The sequence below is a fragment of the Miniopterus natalensis genome, chromosome 5 (genome assembly GCF_054644295.1).
Source record: "Miniopterus natalensis isolate mMinNat1 chromosome 5, mMinNat1.hap1, whole genome shotgun sequence".
Taxonomy (NCBI): Eukaryota; Metazoa; Chordata; class Mammalia; order Chiroptera; family Miniopteridae; genus Miniopterus; species Miniopterus natalensis.
In genome coordinates, this window is record NC_142085.1 from 18,846,826 (window position 1) to 18,862,955 (window position 16,130).

Sequence of the window (16,130 nt, forward strand, 5' to 3'; positions counted from 1 at the left end):
TGCAATCAGGGTTTCGGACCGGAGACTCCCAGGCTCTGCTCTGTAGGCCTGTCTTGAATAGCTGAACTATTTCATGATATACACATGTTCCATCGTGTGTGTGTGTGTGTGTGTGTGTGTGTGTGACTATACATTTCTTTCTATGGCGCCTGGTAAAAACTGTTTTTAAAATACTGCTCTAGAGACAAATATCCATCATTTTTGGAAAACAGAAAGCATAGACTAGGAGGAGGGGGCAGGGGCAGGAAAAGGGGGAGGAGGGAGAGGAGGGGGAGGAAGAGAAGGCATTTAGGAGCTCATTAGGAAATACAGGTGTCCCCATGGCACCCTAAGCCTACTAAACCATAGACAGCCCAGCCTATGCGTCATTAGGTTGCCCAAGAGATGCTGACTTCCAGGTAGCTTTGAGAGTTGGTTCCAGACCACTTCTTAGATAGGAAAAAAAGAGTTCTATATTTAAATTAATCTTGTGATTTGAGTTCTCTTTGGGGGTTTGGGACCCAAGCTTAAACTAATTAAAACTTTTTCTTCAAGCCCTTGATGCATACAGCTACCTCTGGGATAGGGTTTGAAGGCTGATTTTCAGATATAGAAAACATAAATTTTTAGTGTTATCCTAGTCATCACCCAGAATTATTTATTGTTTTTCTGAAATTTATATAAAGTGCTCAGAACAGCACCTGGCAGGTAGTGAGCCTTAATTATTACCATTATTATTTTTGTTAATCCTCACTGGAGGATATTTTTTCTGTTGATTCTTAGAGAGGATGGAAGGGAGACAGGGAGGAGAGAGAGGGAAAGAGAGAGAAACATTGATGTGAGGTGACAGAGACACATGGATCGGCTGCCTCCTGCATATGCCCCGACCAGGGCTGGGATGGAACCTCAACCCAGGTACGTGCCTTTGACCAGTAATTGAATCCGAGACTTTTTGGTGCACAGGCCAATGCTCTAACCACCAAGGAGCACCAGCAAGGACATAATTATTGTTAGCTATTAATAGTAGCATTACTAGCGTTTCAATCTCACCACTAGTTTTTTAAAATATGTTTTTATGGATTTTTTAGAGAAAGAGAAAGGGAGAGGGAGAGAGAAACATTGACCAGCTGCCTCCTGCGTGCCTCCTACTGGAGATCAAGCCTGAAACCTGGGCATATGCCCGGACTAGGAACCCAATCAGCAACCTCCTGGTGCATGGGATGGATGTTCAACCAACTGAGCCACACCAGCCGGGCTCACCAGTTTTTATAGTTACATGTTGGATTGTATCAGAATTTGGCTTCCGTTCTGAGTCAAATGAACTTATCAAGTAAAAGCTGCTTCTGGGTTGATGCAAACCCTGTGGTATACTCAGCACTTCCCTTTCAAGCTGGAAGGGTCTTAATTATTAAAGCAACTCTCAGAATCCATATGTCCTTGCCACAGGTGAGGAGCTGTTGTCATCAGAGTGAGTGTGTTTACATCACACCTCACCATGAGGCAGGCCCCGCCAGTGGTGCCTGATCTACAGCTGTGTTGGCGCTGGCTTCCTGGGAAGGCTTGGCCATGGGGGGACCCCACCCCTGGCCCACTTCCTTGAATTCATTGAAGTAAATTCACTCCTGATAATCCCTGTCCTTCAGTTTACAGAGAACAATCATTAGAATTCACTATTAAGCCCCTGGAGACAGCTGACCATTGTCTCCCCATTCTTCCAGTTACATATTTATGGGCTCCAAATATCACTTATTTATGTCAACAGCAGTCTTCTTATCAACAGTTGTGCTTGGTTGGAACTGCTCACACCTACGCTTTCCAGAATTTTTAGCAACAATCTAATCTTAGGTACAGTTGAACTCTTGGGTTGCTTTCCTGGCATTAATATTTATGGGATTATGTTTCTTTCTCTATAAATAGAAGAATTTCCAGTAGAGTTGTCTATCTCCTCTCTGACTTGGACTCACATGTGCACATGTGCCACACACACACACACACACACACACACACACACAGACTAATGGAAAGAGTAGGTCTTCAGTTGGGCTCTGAAAGAGATCATGACTCAAATAGAGTTGACCATTTTCAAGGCAGAGGTCCTGTAAAACCTTGGTTTTATTTTACCTCTTATTTTATGTTTTTATTAACATTTGCGTTGGGATCTATCTTTGCATAGAAATCCTTGGGCCATTTGCCTTTGAGAAGAGTTTCTTTGTGCTTTTTTTAAGTAGGCAGACACAGTAGAGAAGACAGGTGGAAATATAGGTGGGGGACAGAAAAGATAACCAATTTCATATCTGAAAAAATTTTTGGAAGTTTGGTAAATTTTATGAGCTAGACAAACTTCTTATGGAAGGATTATAACTTAAAGTTATTTAAAATTTCAGTGAGTGTCTGTATAAACATTTGTGCACAGTAAAATTTTAAATACATATTTTATGTTTTAGCATGTTTTTACTATGTTTATATAGTATAAACATAGCAGAAAGAGACCAAGATGAATTAAACCCTAACCCTGAATCTGTTCCTTATTTGTTAGAAAACTCACTGGACTCAGTTTCCTCCTCTATAAAATAAGGTGAGCTCACCTTCATTCACACTCAGATTCTATTATTATGTGCTCATTTCTCAGTTTCTCTTTATATATTATTTATTTAATTGCTCTTTTTATTAGTGTCTATTAGTCATCAAATCTAAGCCTGGAAAGATTAAAAATTTTACTGGGCTTTGCTCCTGTTTTCTCCTCAAATGGGTAATTACAATTCTTTTATTTTCTGGTGTGCTTTTTAAATTTTTTATTGAATTTATTGGGGTAACATTAGCTAATAAAATTATATAGGTTTCAGGTGTACAGTTCTACAACATATCATCTGTATATCATAGTGTGTGTTCACCACCCCGTCAAGTCTCATCCCATCACCATGTATCCCCCCAGTACCCTCTTCTACTTTCCCCCACACCCCTCCCCTCTGGTAATCATCACACTGTTGTCTGTGTCTATGAATTGTTTTTTGTTTTTGTTTTTATTTTGCTTAATCCCTTCACCTTTTTCACGCAAGTCCACAACCACCCTCCCCTCTGACAACTGTCAGTTTGTTCTCTGTATCTATGATTCTGTGGTTATTATCATTCTTGAACCTCTTTTGAGATAGGCTGAGAACCTCCTGAAAATTAAGTCCTTGGATTGAGAACAGAGGTATGATTTTTAAGAACTCTAGAATTATAAGGCTGGAAGAGAGCAAAGGAATTACTTAGCTCAGTTGTCCCTTCCCTGGGACACTTTACTAATTTGCTCAACTTTTAGTTGTTCAGCCACTATATAATGAGAGCTTCCAATTTCCCAGGCACTGTGCCAGGCACATAGTCACGCAGGGTGTCTCTTCCTTGTAGCTCCCCCCTTTAAGAGAATCCCCCAAAGCAGTGACCCAGACCCACTTTTGAAAACAAGCACTGGTTGCTGGAATCATTTTGTTCTAGGGCCCCTACTTAAACTATCTGATGTTTCATTGAATGACTCTCCCTCAGAGTCCAGTTTGTGACCCCACCTCCTTGTCTGATCCTTTTTAATCCAAAAATTGAGATACATATTTTAGAAGTCTGTGTGCCTTTGCCACTCATTGGAACTTCAGCTTGAGAGCGTCTCTCCTATTGCTGGCGCGGGCAGCCTGGCGCAGCAGTCTCTTCCCTCCTGGCAAGGATTTGGGTTCTTTCAAAACTCTTTAGTCTGGGCTTTGTAGCTTAAGAGAGACCCAGGATGATATCTGGTTCTTAGCTCATCACCTAGCAGGTCTTCTGGTGTCCTAGCAGAGACCATGTCTCACAGACAACAAGTCCAGCTCAATTTGTTTCTAAACAGCCCAACTGCCAGTCTCAAGGGCTGGCTCTTTTCCAACCCCCTGTAACTGAAGGTTTTTCTCCTGTCGCCCACGGGTCAGTAGAGCACAAGTTACTACCAAGCCCTACAGGATAGTTAATGGCTTTCCGGAGAAGGCCCCGAGCTCCTTCTTGCAGCCGAGCCTTCAGCTTAGCTCTGGGGGCCCGGCCTTCCTGGGATTCCCAGGTCAGACTCATTTCTTATCTTCTCCACTCTACCTTTGCTCACTTAGAGGTGAGTAAAGCCCAGAGAATTTGAGCTTCCTTTTGGATTGTTTGCTTGCAAAAGCACCTGACCAGCAACTCAAGGCTGGTGGCAGTTATATAAGAAGAAGAAATAAGACTAATTCTTTCTAATTTATAAAATGCTTTCATCGGCCTTGGTTCTACTATTTGGCAATCTTGTGGATTACGTGGGAATTACTTCCTTTTCACACTTGCAGAAAATGAGAAAGATAAACTTAAATTGTATGTACAGATGAAGAACAAATGCGTTACCGAGGCAAATTCGTTTGGACTCCTCAAGTCTGCCCTCCAATGTTCCTCTGTGCAGCTTCTTCGCCTGCACCCTTAATTCCAGGCAAACTGGGATTTTCCCAGGTTAGAGTGGAAGTGCAGCTTCAAAAGGTTTAGACGTTTTGAGTTTTGATAGACGTGGCCAAACTGCCCTCCTAGTTCGTAACTGTTTACACTCCCTGGTAAGGTGTCGAAATACTGGTTTCATCACCCTGTCCCCAGCATCTTTTTAATATTTGCCAAACTGATAGGTAAATTATTTTCTAATTGTTTTAAATTTTATCTTTGATTATTAGTAAGATCGTTTTTCAGATGTTTATTGGCCATTTGTATTTTTTTTAGCTTGACTATTTAAAGGCATTCTAAGTTTTTCTATTAGAATGGTCTCTTTTTTTCTTAGGAACTGCTTCTTAGGAGCTCTTTATACAGCATGAATATTAGCTCTTTGTCATTTGGGTTATAAATATTTACTCATTATTGGTCTTTGGTTTTTTAAAGTTTTTATGTTTTTTCTGCACAAGAGTTTCAAATATTTTTGAAATCACATCTGTAAATCTTTCTATATTGGTTTAATTTTTTTTCCATAAAAAGATTATAAAAACATTCTATATTTTCTTCTAACATTTCTTTAAGTTTTTAATGCATTTAAGTTTTTAATCCTCCTGGAGTTATTTCAGATTTTGGCATGAGATAAGGCTTTTCTTTCATTTTCTTCCAAATGAATAACCTGTTTTCCCAAATAGGTTTCTGGAATAAATCATTCTTTATCAAGATAATCTTGATAATTTTTATCAATTTTAAAGGCCACTTTGTCATATAATATAATTCTGACTTAAATATATATTTTTAATTCTACTGCTATATGTGCCATTTCTTTTGCTAGTTACTAGCTTAATTGGTATCTTAGTCAAAAACATGTCTAAGAGATGTATCATTAAGTTTCTTATAAGAAAGAATTAGGGGCAAAGAGGGGTAAATGGGGAACATCTGTAATACTGTCAACATTAAAAAATAGAAATAAATAAAAATTTAATGTAAAAAAAGGAAGAAAGAATTAGCCTGATTCTCTAAGAGATCAAGCATAGGGAAGTCTTCAAGCAAAATTTGGCTAATGTACAAACACAGTGTGAAAGGTTTCATGGAAAATATAATCTGCTTAATACAGAGTCTCTTTACCCAAAACTTTCAAGGTGTGAATCTGTCCCATTGTGACAAACTGTCCTAACACCACAAATTTATAGTGAATGCCTACTTATCCTTAAACAATAAAGCAACTTAGATTTTTTTAAATTTTATAATAACAAGAAAATTATCTTAAAGATTTCATTTAAAGTCTTTATTTTAATAGGCTTTCTTTAAAATAAAAAACCTAGAGTTTCTAAGGCCATGGGCCTCCGGAGATTAAGAACTGACATGTGCACTGAGGACCCAGAAGCCCAGGAGGACCTAATAACCCTCGTCAGCAAGATTTAACTATATTTTGCACAGGTTGAGGCCTACATACCTCACTGCCACTGCTCACTTCTTTGTATTTTATTTACTCAACTGACTGTGAACAAGGAATTTACTATAATTCTATGTAATGCCAGGCCACTTTCACACATATTAATTCTTACAGATTTTCCTTCTTAGCATGTCAGAGCCCAGCTTTCCATCCGCCACTGAGCAGGAGCCTTTATGAGATTATCCGTGGCTTGCTGGGGGTGGGGGTGGGGGTGGGGGTGGGGTGGGGGTGGGGGTGGTAAGAGGACCCAGGCTCCACACTGGTTTTGTGCACTCCAGCGGGGGAACTCAGCAAGGCTAGGACCAGCAGTGCATGTGAGAGTACATTTCAGGCCAGAGGACTATGGACCTTTTGCACTGTCCCTCCAGGTTTCTAGGTTATTTTCCCAGCTATTATGACTATGTATCTATCAGTCCAGAGACCTTCACATCCCATGAGCACAATACGTTTGGGAATAGGGTTTCCCCTTCTCTGTAGCTATGAGTATTCCCTGCCAAAGAACTAAAAGAGAACAAGGCAAGATATGTTGAAAGTTGCAAATGCATATGTCTAGACTGGGTGGAACATGGCTTTATAATTAGTGGCGTTAGGCAAAACTGGGAACTCAGTGGCCTTTTCCAGGGGATGCCACTCTTCCACCTTCTGAGTCATCTACCCCTGTGACACGCAGGGCAACCACTGCTAATGCCCTTGGAGACCCAGTACCCTCTCACTTCTTTCCATTTACACTTCCTCACAACTGAAGTGCTAAAATCAGTCACTTAAATACTAGTGTTAATGAATGTGTCCATTTTTTTCTAGGAGGATAGTTGCATTTATTTAATTGTGGAATGAATGACATCAGAGGGTGAATGGGTGCAAAAGTATTGTGCTTCCCTTATACTCACTCAGCATAGCAAGAGATACACCCTGTAATGTGGACCCTGTCCCTGTTTTTTAAAATTTTTTAAGGATTTACTATCTTTTTTTATTTGTTTTTGTTTTTTTTAATATGTCTTTATTGATTTCAGAGAGAGGAAGGGAGAGGGAGAGAGAGAGAAACATCAATGATGAGAGAGTCATTGATGGGCTGCTTCTTGCACACCCCCGACTGGGGATCAAGCCCAAAGTCTGTGCACTTGCCCAGTCCAGGAATCAAACCGAGATCTCCTGGATCGTAGGTCAATGCTCAACTGCTGAGCCAAGCCGGACAGGCTATCATCTTTTAAAAAAACAAGTCATACATACCTATGAGGCATGTCAGCAACAATTCACATCAACTTGGGGTTGTGGGCAAAATAGGAGTGTTTGCAAGTCAAGCTTTCAAGACACAACACGAATACACTCCCATTTTAAATCTTCATGCTTGTTGCAAATTAATTAACTGAAGCAAGAAAAGTGAAATAATTTGCCCAAAGTTATACTACTTGTTAATGGCTGAATAAAGTATTATATGGCCATTATTGTGAAGTTGTTTTTAATTTTGGTTATGGTTATAAATAATTAGTAGTAGTTTTATTATAGAAAAAAGAAAATAGCAAAAGGCTTATGTTAAAATTCTGACAAATTATGGAATATATTTTTATCTATTTTTTGTTGTCTTATGCCTGTGATCTCCAGCCTATGGGTGTTGTTATCAAGTTTAGTTTAATAGATATTATTATGGAAAAGCCAAAGTCGTCATTTCTCCATACCTCTCCTTCCCACCTTGACCTTCTTTCTGTACCTCCTTAAGTAAGTCCCCATTATTTAGTCTCTGGCATTAGGTGGATTACATAGAATGCCAGGTTTACATAAAGAGGTTTTTCTTGAAAAAAAGAAAAGAAAAATTATGAATTTTCAAGGCCTATCAGTCAAAAAATATAGCGTGCCACTTCGTATTTATTTGGGGAAGGGGGGAATAGCAGGGGAAGTGGTTATAAATATCTATTTGGGGATTTTTCAGAGTTCAAGGAAGGAGTTAAATTGGGAAACACTTCCCAGATGTATACTGGTTTAGTCAAAGCTTAAATAAATTCATCCTAAAGTGAAAATAAACTTAATTCTCTCAAGCGTATTTTTTTAAGAGATTGCTAAGGCTAATATATTCCTAATTAGTGGGAGCCTTAAGATTAATATTTTTAACAAATATCCTTAATGACGCTTTTTTTATTCCAGTCTATCTGCCTCCCAGCACATCCAAAGAATTTATGTAGTTACCAAGACACTGAACCCCGTTGTCTCCGCTCATTACTCTTTCCACTCTCTGTTTCTTTATCTAACCTTCTTCAGAAAGTGAGATATTGAAATCAGAGTCTTCCCATGGGGAAGAAAAATAATCTCAGATTAACTGGTAGTACCTGCGACGGTAATACACGTTCTAAGGGATCCAGTCACAGCTATTGGGCTTACCTGGCTGGTTCCTCTCTTCACATCACAGCCTGAGGGAGCCCTTCCTCCAGTGCACTTGTGGCTCAATCACTTCTTAAGCTGTTTGGAAAGACAATCTTAATATCTGAACCACGGCAGCTCTCTGGCATGCATACAGGCCCTAGTGCACGGAGTTACCCAGGACACACCCCCTTCAAAAAGGAAGAGAAAAACATTCTTTTCTGCTGACTCTCCCTCCTCCTTTGAGTCAATATGAGCCTGGTAAGAGGGAGCAGCTCAGAGCCCAAGACCTGATAATTCTCCCAGCAGGTACCGAAGGATCCCTGAAACCACAGAAGGAAAGTGCTCTAGGAGCACTTGTGTCCTTGGTCAGTTCTCTACAAAATGCCACTCTGTCGAGCTTTCATGCCCAGCCTCTAGATACCCAGGGTCATACCCCATAAAACAAAAGGAATGTAGCCTTTAATTCACGATTCCAAAGAGGAGAGGTAGGTAATTCCAGTGGGTTGAGGGTAAGGGAAGGTATTATTTTTTTTCTCTTCTGACTGTCTCCCTCAAGGCTCAAGAATCAACTTGCGGACGAAGGAACCTTGAACTTCCTGGTGGGCTAATATGGGAGAGAGGCCGGCCAAGGAGAAGAGCTGAGCACAGGTCTGCCCTGGGGTGAATGTTTTCAGGATGTTCTCTGTCCTTAGAAAACTTCCACCTAAACCTTATTAACTTCTTTAATAAAGGTTTCTTCCTTTCTAAAGAGTCATCCAATTGGAAAATTAACGCTCCATGTTTGCAAATGACTTGAGGTGACTTATACTTGAAGCTGCTCAAAATTTTACAAGTGACTTGAGGTGGCTTACATGCTAATGCATAAAATAAAATTAGAATAGAAATAAAGGAACACAAACCATACAAGTTCTATATAAAATAAATAACATAAATCATAAAGGGGGAAACTATAAAAGTAGAGAGTCAATTAAAAAAAAGAATGCAAATAAAAACCTATGAGTTCTCTGTAGTGTTGTATAAGTTTGAAACTTAACTCTAGGGATGGAGCTTTCTAGCAGTCAAAGAAAAGGAAAGCTGATCAGGTACACTGTTCTTACCAGAAAAGACGGAGCTTCTATCTTCTCAGGAAGGAGAAAATGGTCCTTGGAGCACAAAATTCTAATAGAAACACCTTTTTTAGAGTGAATTGCTAATAAGATTGGAGCCCATAATTTCACTTTGAAGACCTTTAGTGCCAAGCAGCCATAATGTGACCCTCTTGTGTCCAACACCAGCTGGGCCACATGGTCTATATCATAAGCCTTCACCATCAGGTCTGGATCTGGTCAAGTGGAAAGTTCTCAAGAGAACAAAGCCCCCTTGACATCCCCTGATTGTTCAAGGGCATCAACCATTGCTCCTTTGTCCATCAACCAGCCTGGTCAGAATAGAGTTGATCTCACAACTTTGTCAAGTGGATTCATTCTCCTCACTTGTCTTTTCCGCTGGGTTTTGCCCGTTTTCAGGATCCACCAATTGTGAGTAGAGACCAAATTCTCATTCAATACAAAGGGTGAAGGGCTTCTTTTCAGTTCAGTGCTGCCCTTTTTCTATTGCCTCTATTAAAATGCAAGTTCATGTAGGAGCACAGAAGTCATTGACACCTTAGTAGGAATGTGTTTATAAAATTGACTAATGATTTGCTAGTTACTTAGGGAGAGAAGTGGCTGTGGAACTGGATGAGGGCCAGGGGGAGGGGTCAGGAAGTAGTGGGGCCAACGAAATGGCTAATCGGGGTGCAGCTTAAGGTCACAAGGGCTTGAAACTCAGATGGAAGCTCTGTCACTCACCTCCAGCTCATTGTGTTGAGAAGCCCAGCAATGTCCTAGGTACTGGCCCTCAGAACCAAAGGGATCCCTACAGCTTCTTATTAGCCCAAAAACATTTTAGCAGATACTAGAAAATAAGGCCACCGGTAAACATCAATGTTTCCATGCGTACACTGGTTGGAGGTGACACTCTAAATCCAAACAAATGATGCATTTAATAGTTTGTTAATTCCATATTTAATAGAAGGAAGTCAGAGCGTGCCTCATGTTTAGGTTGTTTCATAAATAGGGTGTGCTTTTCAAATACTAGTGACTCACCAATAAGCTGCTTACTCAACCCTTCTGGTTTCCTCCTAATAATCTTTTAATGCATGCAACACTGAATTTCTTAATACTTCCTGGTTAAGTTTTTGGCTCCCCAGGCCCTGAAGAAGGCAGAGAGCAAAGGGAAGAACCATGAGTTTGAGCACCATGGCAACATTGTGACATGTCATTTCAATGAGCCCAAGAAGAGCTAACCTTCTGCAAAGGCAGAGCTGACGACGCATTGGTCCCCCAGTGCAATTGTAAAGCTCCTTCTGCCACAAAATGTCACACACACTAACCTGTGAAGCGGGAGCACGGTGCTCGTCTGAGCACAAGAAGGCAGCCAAATCAATGCGTTTTGGCCCATCTGGTCTACTTCATATCTCTTTCTCTGGTAATCTTGACCACAGAGCTTCCTTGGCAAGGCCAAGCCCAGCACCCAACAGATGCTATAGAAGAACAAAGAAGAAGACCTGGGGCTGAAGAAGAGCTTCAAATCTTCCAACTTTATCTGTGTGTGTTGGGTTCCTGAATGGTCTGATCATTTGATTTCCCAGCAAAAGAGCAGAGTCACAGGAATAAACAGCAGCAAACCAGAAGCCCAAGAGGAAGGAAAAAGCAACATAAATATGTTATTGGAACTAGTTTTCTGATTCTTCTCATGTCAACCAAGTTTCCCTGAGAGACTACTGGGTTGTGAGGCAATATCTGAATTAAACAGATCAGGACTTGGACTCTGGAGGACATGAACCTACCAAGAGCAGATGGACCCTGGATGACAGTGTCTATCCTCACAAGTGCTGGACATTCTTTGAGCTTTTTCTCAGAGAAGCTCTATTCCAGGGGCAGCAAAAACAAATGACTGCCTTGAGTGACATGGTGATTTGAGGGTGTGAACTGTTTCAGATGACTTTATTCCATAATTGTGAAATGGTTAAATGCAATAAAAATATTTCAGGTAAAACTGTTAAGAAACCTGAAAGGAGGAGTAAAGAGGGGAAGAGTTGAGTATAAAACATAAATTATAGTGAGAAGGTTTTCCTAAGTAATGTGATAAAACTTAATAAAAATTGATGTAGCCTTTTAACACTCTGAACTAGGACTTTAAAGAGGTGAATGGGGAATTATTAGACTACTTGAGGGCAAAGTCAATGAAACACAGAAACTTTTTGGGAAGGGGGTGGTGAAGGCATTGTATAATAATTGTATTGCTGTTTAACATTAAAATAAAGGACATCCAAATGTCCTAAACAGAGGGAGAGTTCACAAAACTCTAGGAAATCTTTTCTTATCCATATCAGAGTCAAGGGTAACAGTGTAGAAACATGAGAGCTGGCCTGGACAGCAAATTAGAGAAAGAGATGAACTACCAAGCACTTAGTATCAGCTCACATTTACTGAACACTTACTATGTTCCAAGTACTGTCTGGGCAGTTTCCATGCGTTTTTATACTCTTAGCAACCTGTGAGACAGTTACCACCATCATCCCCACTTTGTAGGTGAGGAAATCAAGGTACAGGGCAGCAAAATAAATGATGGGCCCGGGCACCAACACCACCTGACTTCAGAGTCTGTATTCTTAACTTATACTCTGCTGCTTCTCAAAGACAGATGAGAAATACAAATAGAAACATCCATCCCTTGCAAAACAACCAAAGAAAAGGCAAAACAAGGCCATGTCTCAGGTACTAACGAGACATAGCATTCTTATCATCTGAACCTTTCATAATAATTTGGAGGGCTACCAAAACCCTACAGAATCCGTGTTTTCATTTCATTCAGCAAATAAGTTTCAAATGTTCTAAATTCAAGGCCCTGGGTCAATTTAACAGAGCCAGTCAGGATTCTATCCATTGCCTTGAGTCAATTCAGAATGTACAGTATCTAAATGTCAGAGACAATAAGAAGAAGAGAAAGCTACGACTTTAAAAGTAACGAGCTTTTGGGGTTGCTTTTTTTTTTCATTCTGCCTGTCTTTAAAATGAAAATTGTACAGCACCAAATAGCCCACCTCTCCAAGCTCAGCAGAGCCTCCTGGGGTGGCACGAAAGTCTCAACCACAGGTGACTGAACATATCCCCCACGTTAATGTGATGCACTGAGTTCACGTGGGTGAGGGCAGCCTCAGCAGAGAAATTCAGTTTGATGCACCTCGAAGAATCCTACTTTTACTGCATAGGGTCTAGCCTATGGGTAGGTGCTAGCCTGCATAGGTTCCCAGCGACATGCATTTCTGCACAGCTGCCTAAAGCTGCAGGGAAAAGGAACACAGTCAGGCTTCTGGAGAACGTTCGTGGGTCTGCTGGATTAAAGGGTAAAATCCAATAGACTAGGGCACTGAGTGCCCCACGCTGCATTCCTGCGGATGAAGAGCTCTCCCAGAACAAACTAAATCTCATTCTGTCCCTGGGCTCTTTTTCTTTGACATTGTGGCTGTACTCAACTTCCCCATGAGGACAAACATCTGAAGAAGAAGTGACCTGAGATGAAGACATTCTTCTTCCTTAAGTATTGTTTCTTTTTAGCAAACCGTAAATCAACTCCAGGGGCTTCGGAATGTCCTTTAAGCAAAGGGAGACACCTAGTGGCCAAGATTCACAACATGCAAGAGGTCAACTGTTTACTAAATCGCTGTCGGGTATAATGTTTAGTTGCCATGAGAGTGTACAGCAGGACTTGGCAGGGAGGGGGCATGGTCTAAACCAGGTAACCTCTGAGACCTTGAGCTACATTGACCATACCTTTGGCAGGGATTCAATTTTCAATGGAATTCATTTATTCATTTATTTATTCGTTCAACAAGCATTCACATTAAATGTCTACTAGGTGCAAGACACTGCTAGACCCTGGGGACCACAAAAATCTATAAATACTGCCTTCTATGATCTTATAGCTTAATAGAAAGACTAGATCACCAACAATCAGTTAAAATGCATTGTGATAAGAGCTGACCACATGATAGTATAGCAGCCCATAGAAAAGGCACGCCAATGAATCTCTGAGGATGAGAGGAAGAAATGTCTAAACCACAGGTCTCAAACTGGCACCCTGTGCGCCCCATCTGGCATGCAGATGTGTTTTTCTTGGCCCATGCAGTGTTTTTAAAACTCTGATTTAGTTGCTAACATTTAAACATCAGGAGATTTCACATGAAAATCCAGATTTCAGCTTCTTTTGAAAAATGGGACACTCTGACAACACAGTTTCCATATTCTTACCAGGTGATATTTAACTGGAACTGAGTCTTTGAGTAGAGACTGCCTACCTTCTGTTACATTTTTTCATAACAACCCAAAATGTGTACTTATTTCAATGCATTTGAGGTAGGTTTCACATGAACAGGGTACAAAACTCAAAATTATGAAAGTATATATATTGAAAAATTAGTCTCTTACTACTCTTGTTCCACAGCCAACAAATCATGGTCTACACAGGCCCCCACTGTTACCAGTTAGAAACTGCATAGCTACATATCCCTCCCTTACACTGTGCATCAACATCATTTCATCTGAATTAAAAAATTTTTAACAAAATATGAAATTATAAAGATACAAGAAAACAAGGGAGTTGTTGCTGCTGTATTCCTTAAATAATTTGTTGACTTAATAACAAAGCCTTTCTAAAGTAAGACCATAACCCAGACATCACAAAAAGAAAAAAAAAATGGTCAAAATTTCAAAAGAAATTTGACTACATAAAAAGTGGAAACAAGCCCTTCACGGTAAAAAGCAAAAAAAAAAACACACAAAAAAACCAAAAACACCAATGAATGGCATCTAAATATAAATAATTACCTGGAAAAATATTTTCAATTCATATCATTAATGATTCTTTTCTTAAATATGTAATTAGTTCTCATAAATCATTAAGAAAAAGACACAACTGTTGAAATAACTCTCTAGGCTTAGATGGAGCGGCTCTGCCTTGGATGCCATGTCCGCAAAGCAAAACTTCTTAGCTAACTCTTATGTTCCTGCAAATGCCCCCTTGAGCAGAAACGCAGTGTGTGCGGTCAGCCAGCCCCGCAGGCCGCTCTGGCTCGCGCTTCTTCCCCTGTTCCCTCTGGCCCCAAACCGGCTGACTGCCGGCCCGGCCTTATCCAGCAGTGCGCATTTTTCCCTCCCTTGTTCTTTATATTATAAAAGCTTCTTGTCTTCCACCTGGTTTTGCAGTTCTCCGAGTAGAGACCATCTGCATCGTGAAGTGTTAAATAAAGTTCGTCTTCTTGAATCATTTTTTAACACAACCAAAGAGACATATGGACAAAGGGGTATGAATAAACATAAAGGGGTGGGGGAAACGGGAACGTCTGTAATACTTTCAACAATGAAGATACATTTTTAATTATATATATATATGTATATATATATCTTTATTGATTTCAGAGAGAGGAAAGGAGAGGGAGAGAGAGAGAAACATCAATGATGAGAGAGTCACTGATCGGCTGCCTCCTGCACGCTCCCAACTGGGGATCGAGCCCGCAACCCGGGCATGTGCCCTGACTGGGAACCAAATCACAATCTCCTGGATCCCAGGTAGATACTCAACCGCTGAGCCACGCCTAGCTGGGCTAAAGATACATTTTTTTTAAAAAGAAAAAATGGGATAAAAATTGTTCCAAAAGCTATACAAAACAAGAAAACATCTAGCATAACTTGTAAAATGAAGAATGAAGAATTGAGGAACTATTATTTTTCACCTCTCAGATGGGCAAGAATCAAAGGAGGTGATAATATTGCTACAGGTGGGAGGAAGCAGTCTCCCATATGCATGGCTAGTCAGAAGACTCTATCAAATTTTAAAATGTATCTATCTTTGAGCCAGCAATTCTATTTTCTAGAAATATAACCTACAGATATACTTGTTCAAGTACAAAATGACATCTATACAAATATATCCAATACAGAATTATTTGGAATGTGTGAAGATGGGAGCCCATGTAACAGTCCATCAATAGATGCGGTGAATGTATCTGTTTAAAACCGTGCACTGGTTATATGTGCAAAACATAAACTTTTTTGTTTTAAGCAACTGAAATTCTGAAATTGCTACCACCATGTAACTTAGCTTTAGCTAACTAATGTAGGAATTGATACCAAGAGTGGGGCAAAGCTTCCATAAAAGAAATCTGAAAATAGGTGGCATTTGTTTCTGGCGAGGCCAATAGGCAGCAAGAAGCCTATTCTAGGAGACTAGAACGGAGGCAACCTGTGTAATGCAGCGAGACATCTGGGACAACTTGGGTTACAGATAACATGTTGAACAGCTGTAGCTTTAGACAAAGAAGCTAAAATTCATTTTAGTACTAGTGGCTCTCTTGATAGTGCAATTGTCTTAAAAACGGAGTTCGCTTTTTTTTATTATTTTATTCCCGTTAACTCGATGGGCTGATAGCTATGTGCCCAATTTCTTTCCAGGAAGGTACCCTTGAGTGTATCAGGCTTTGGTGGGAAAGCCACACCTTTGGTCTCTTTTCTCTGAGCAATTTTGTCTAACTTGTCATGAGGCTTAGTTGTAATTGGCCTTAATCACTCAAAGGCCACCTCACTTTTATTTTTTTACTAGATATAGACACGAATTAGTTGTATCTTCCGTCTGGCAGATACTGGAATTTTTGTTCCTATTTGTTTCCCTTTTTACTCCTGTCTGAGAGCCAATCATCTTTTTCTTGCAATGCAGAGTCTACACTAGCCAACAGCAACGGAAGCATGCTAATAACTGTTGTTTTCCGTTTGCTACCCATTTGTTCCAACACCACTGATTAAATAATTCATCTTTTCCTCACTGATTTGAA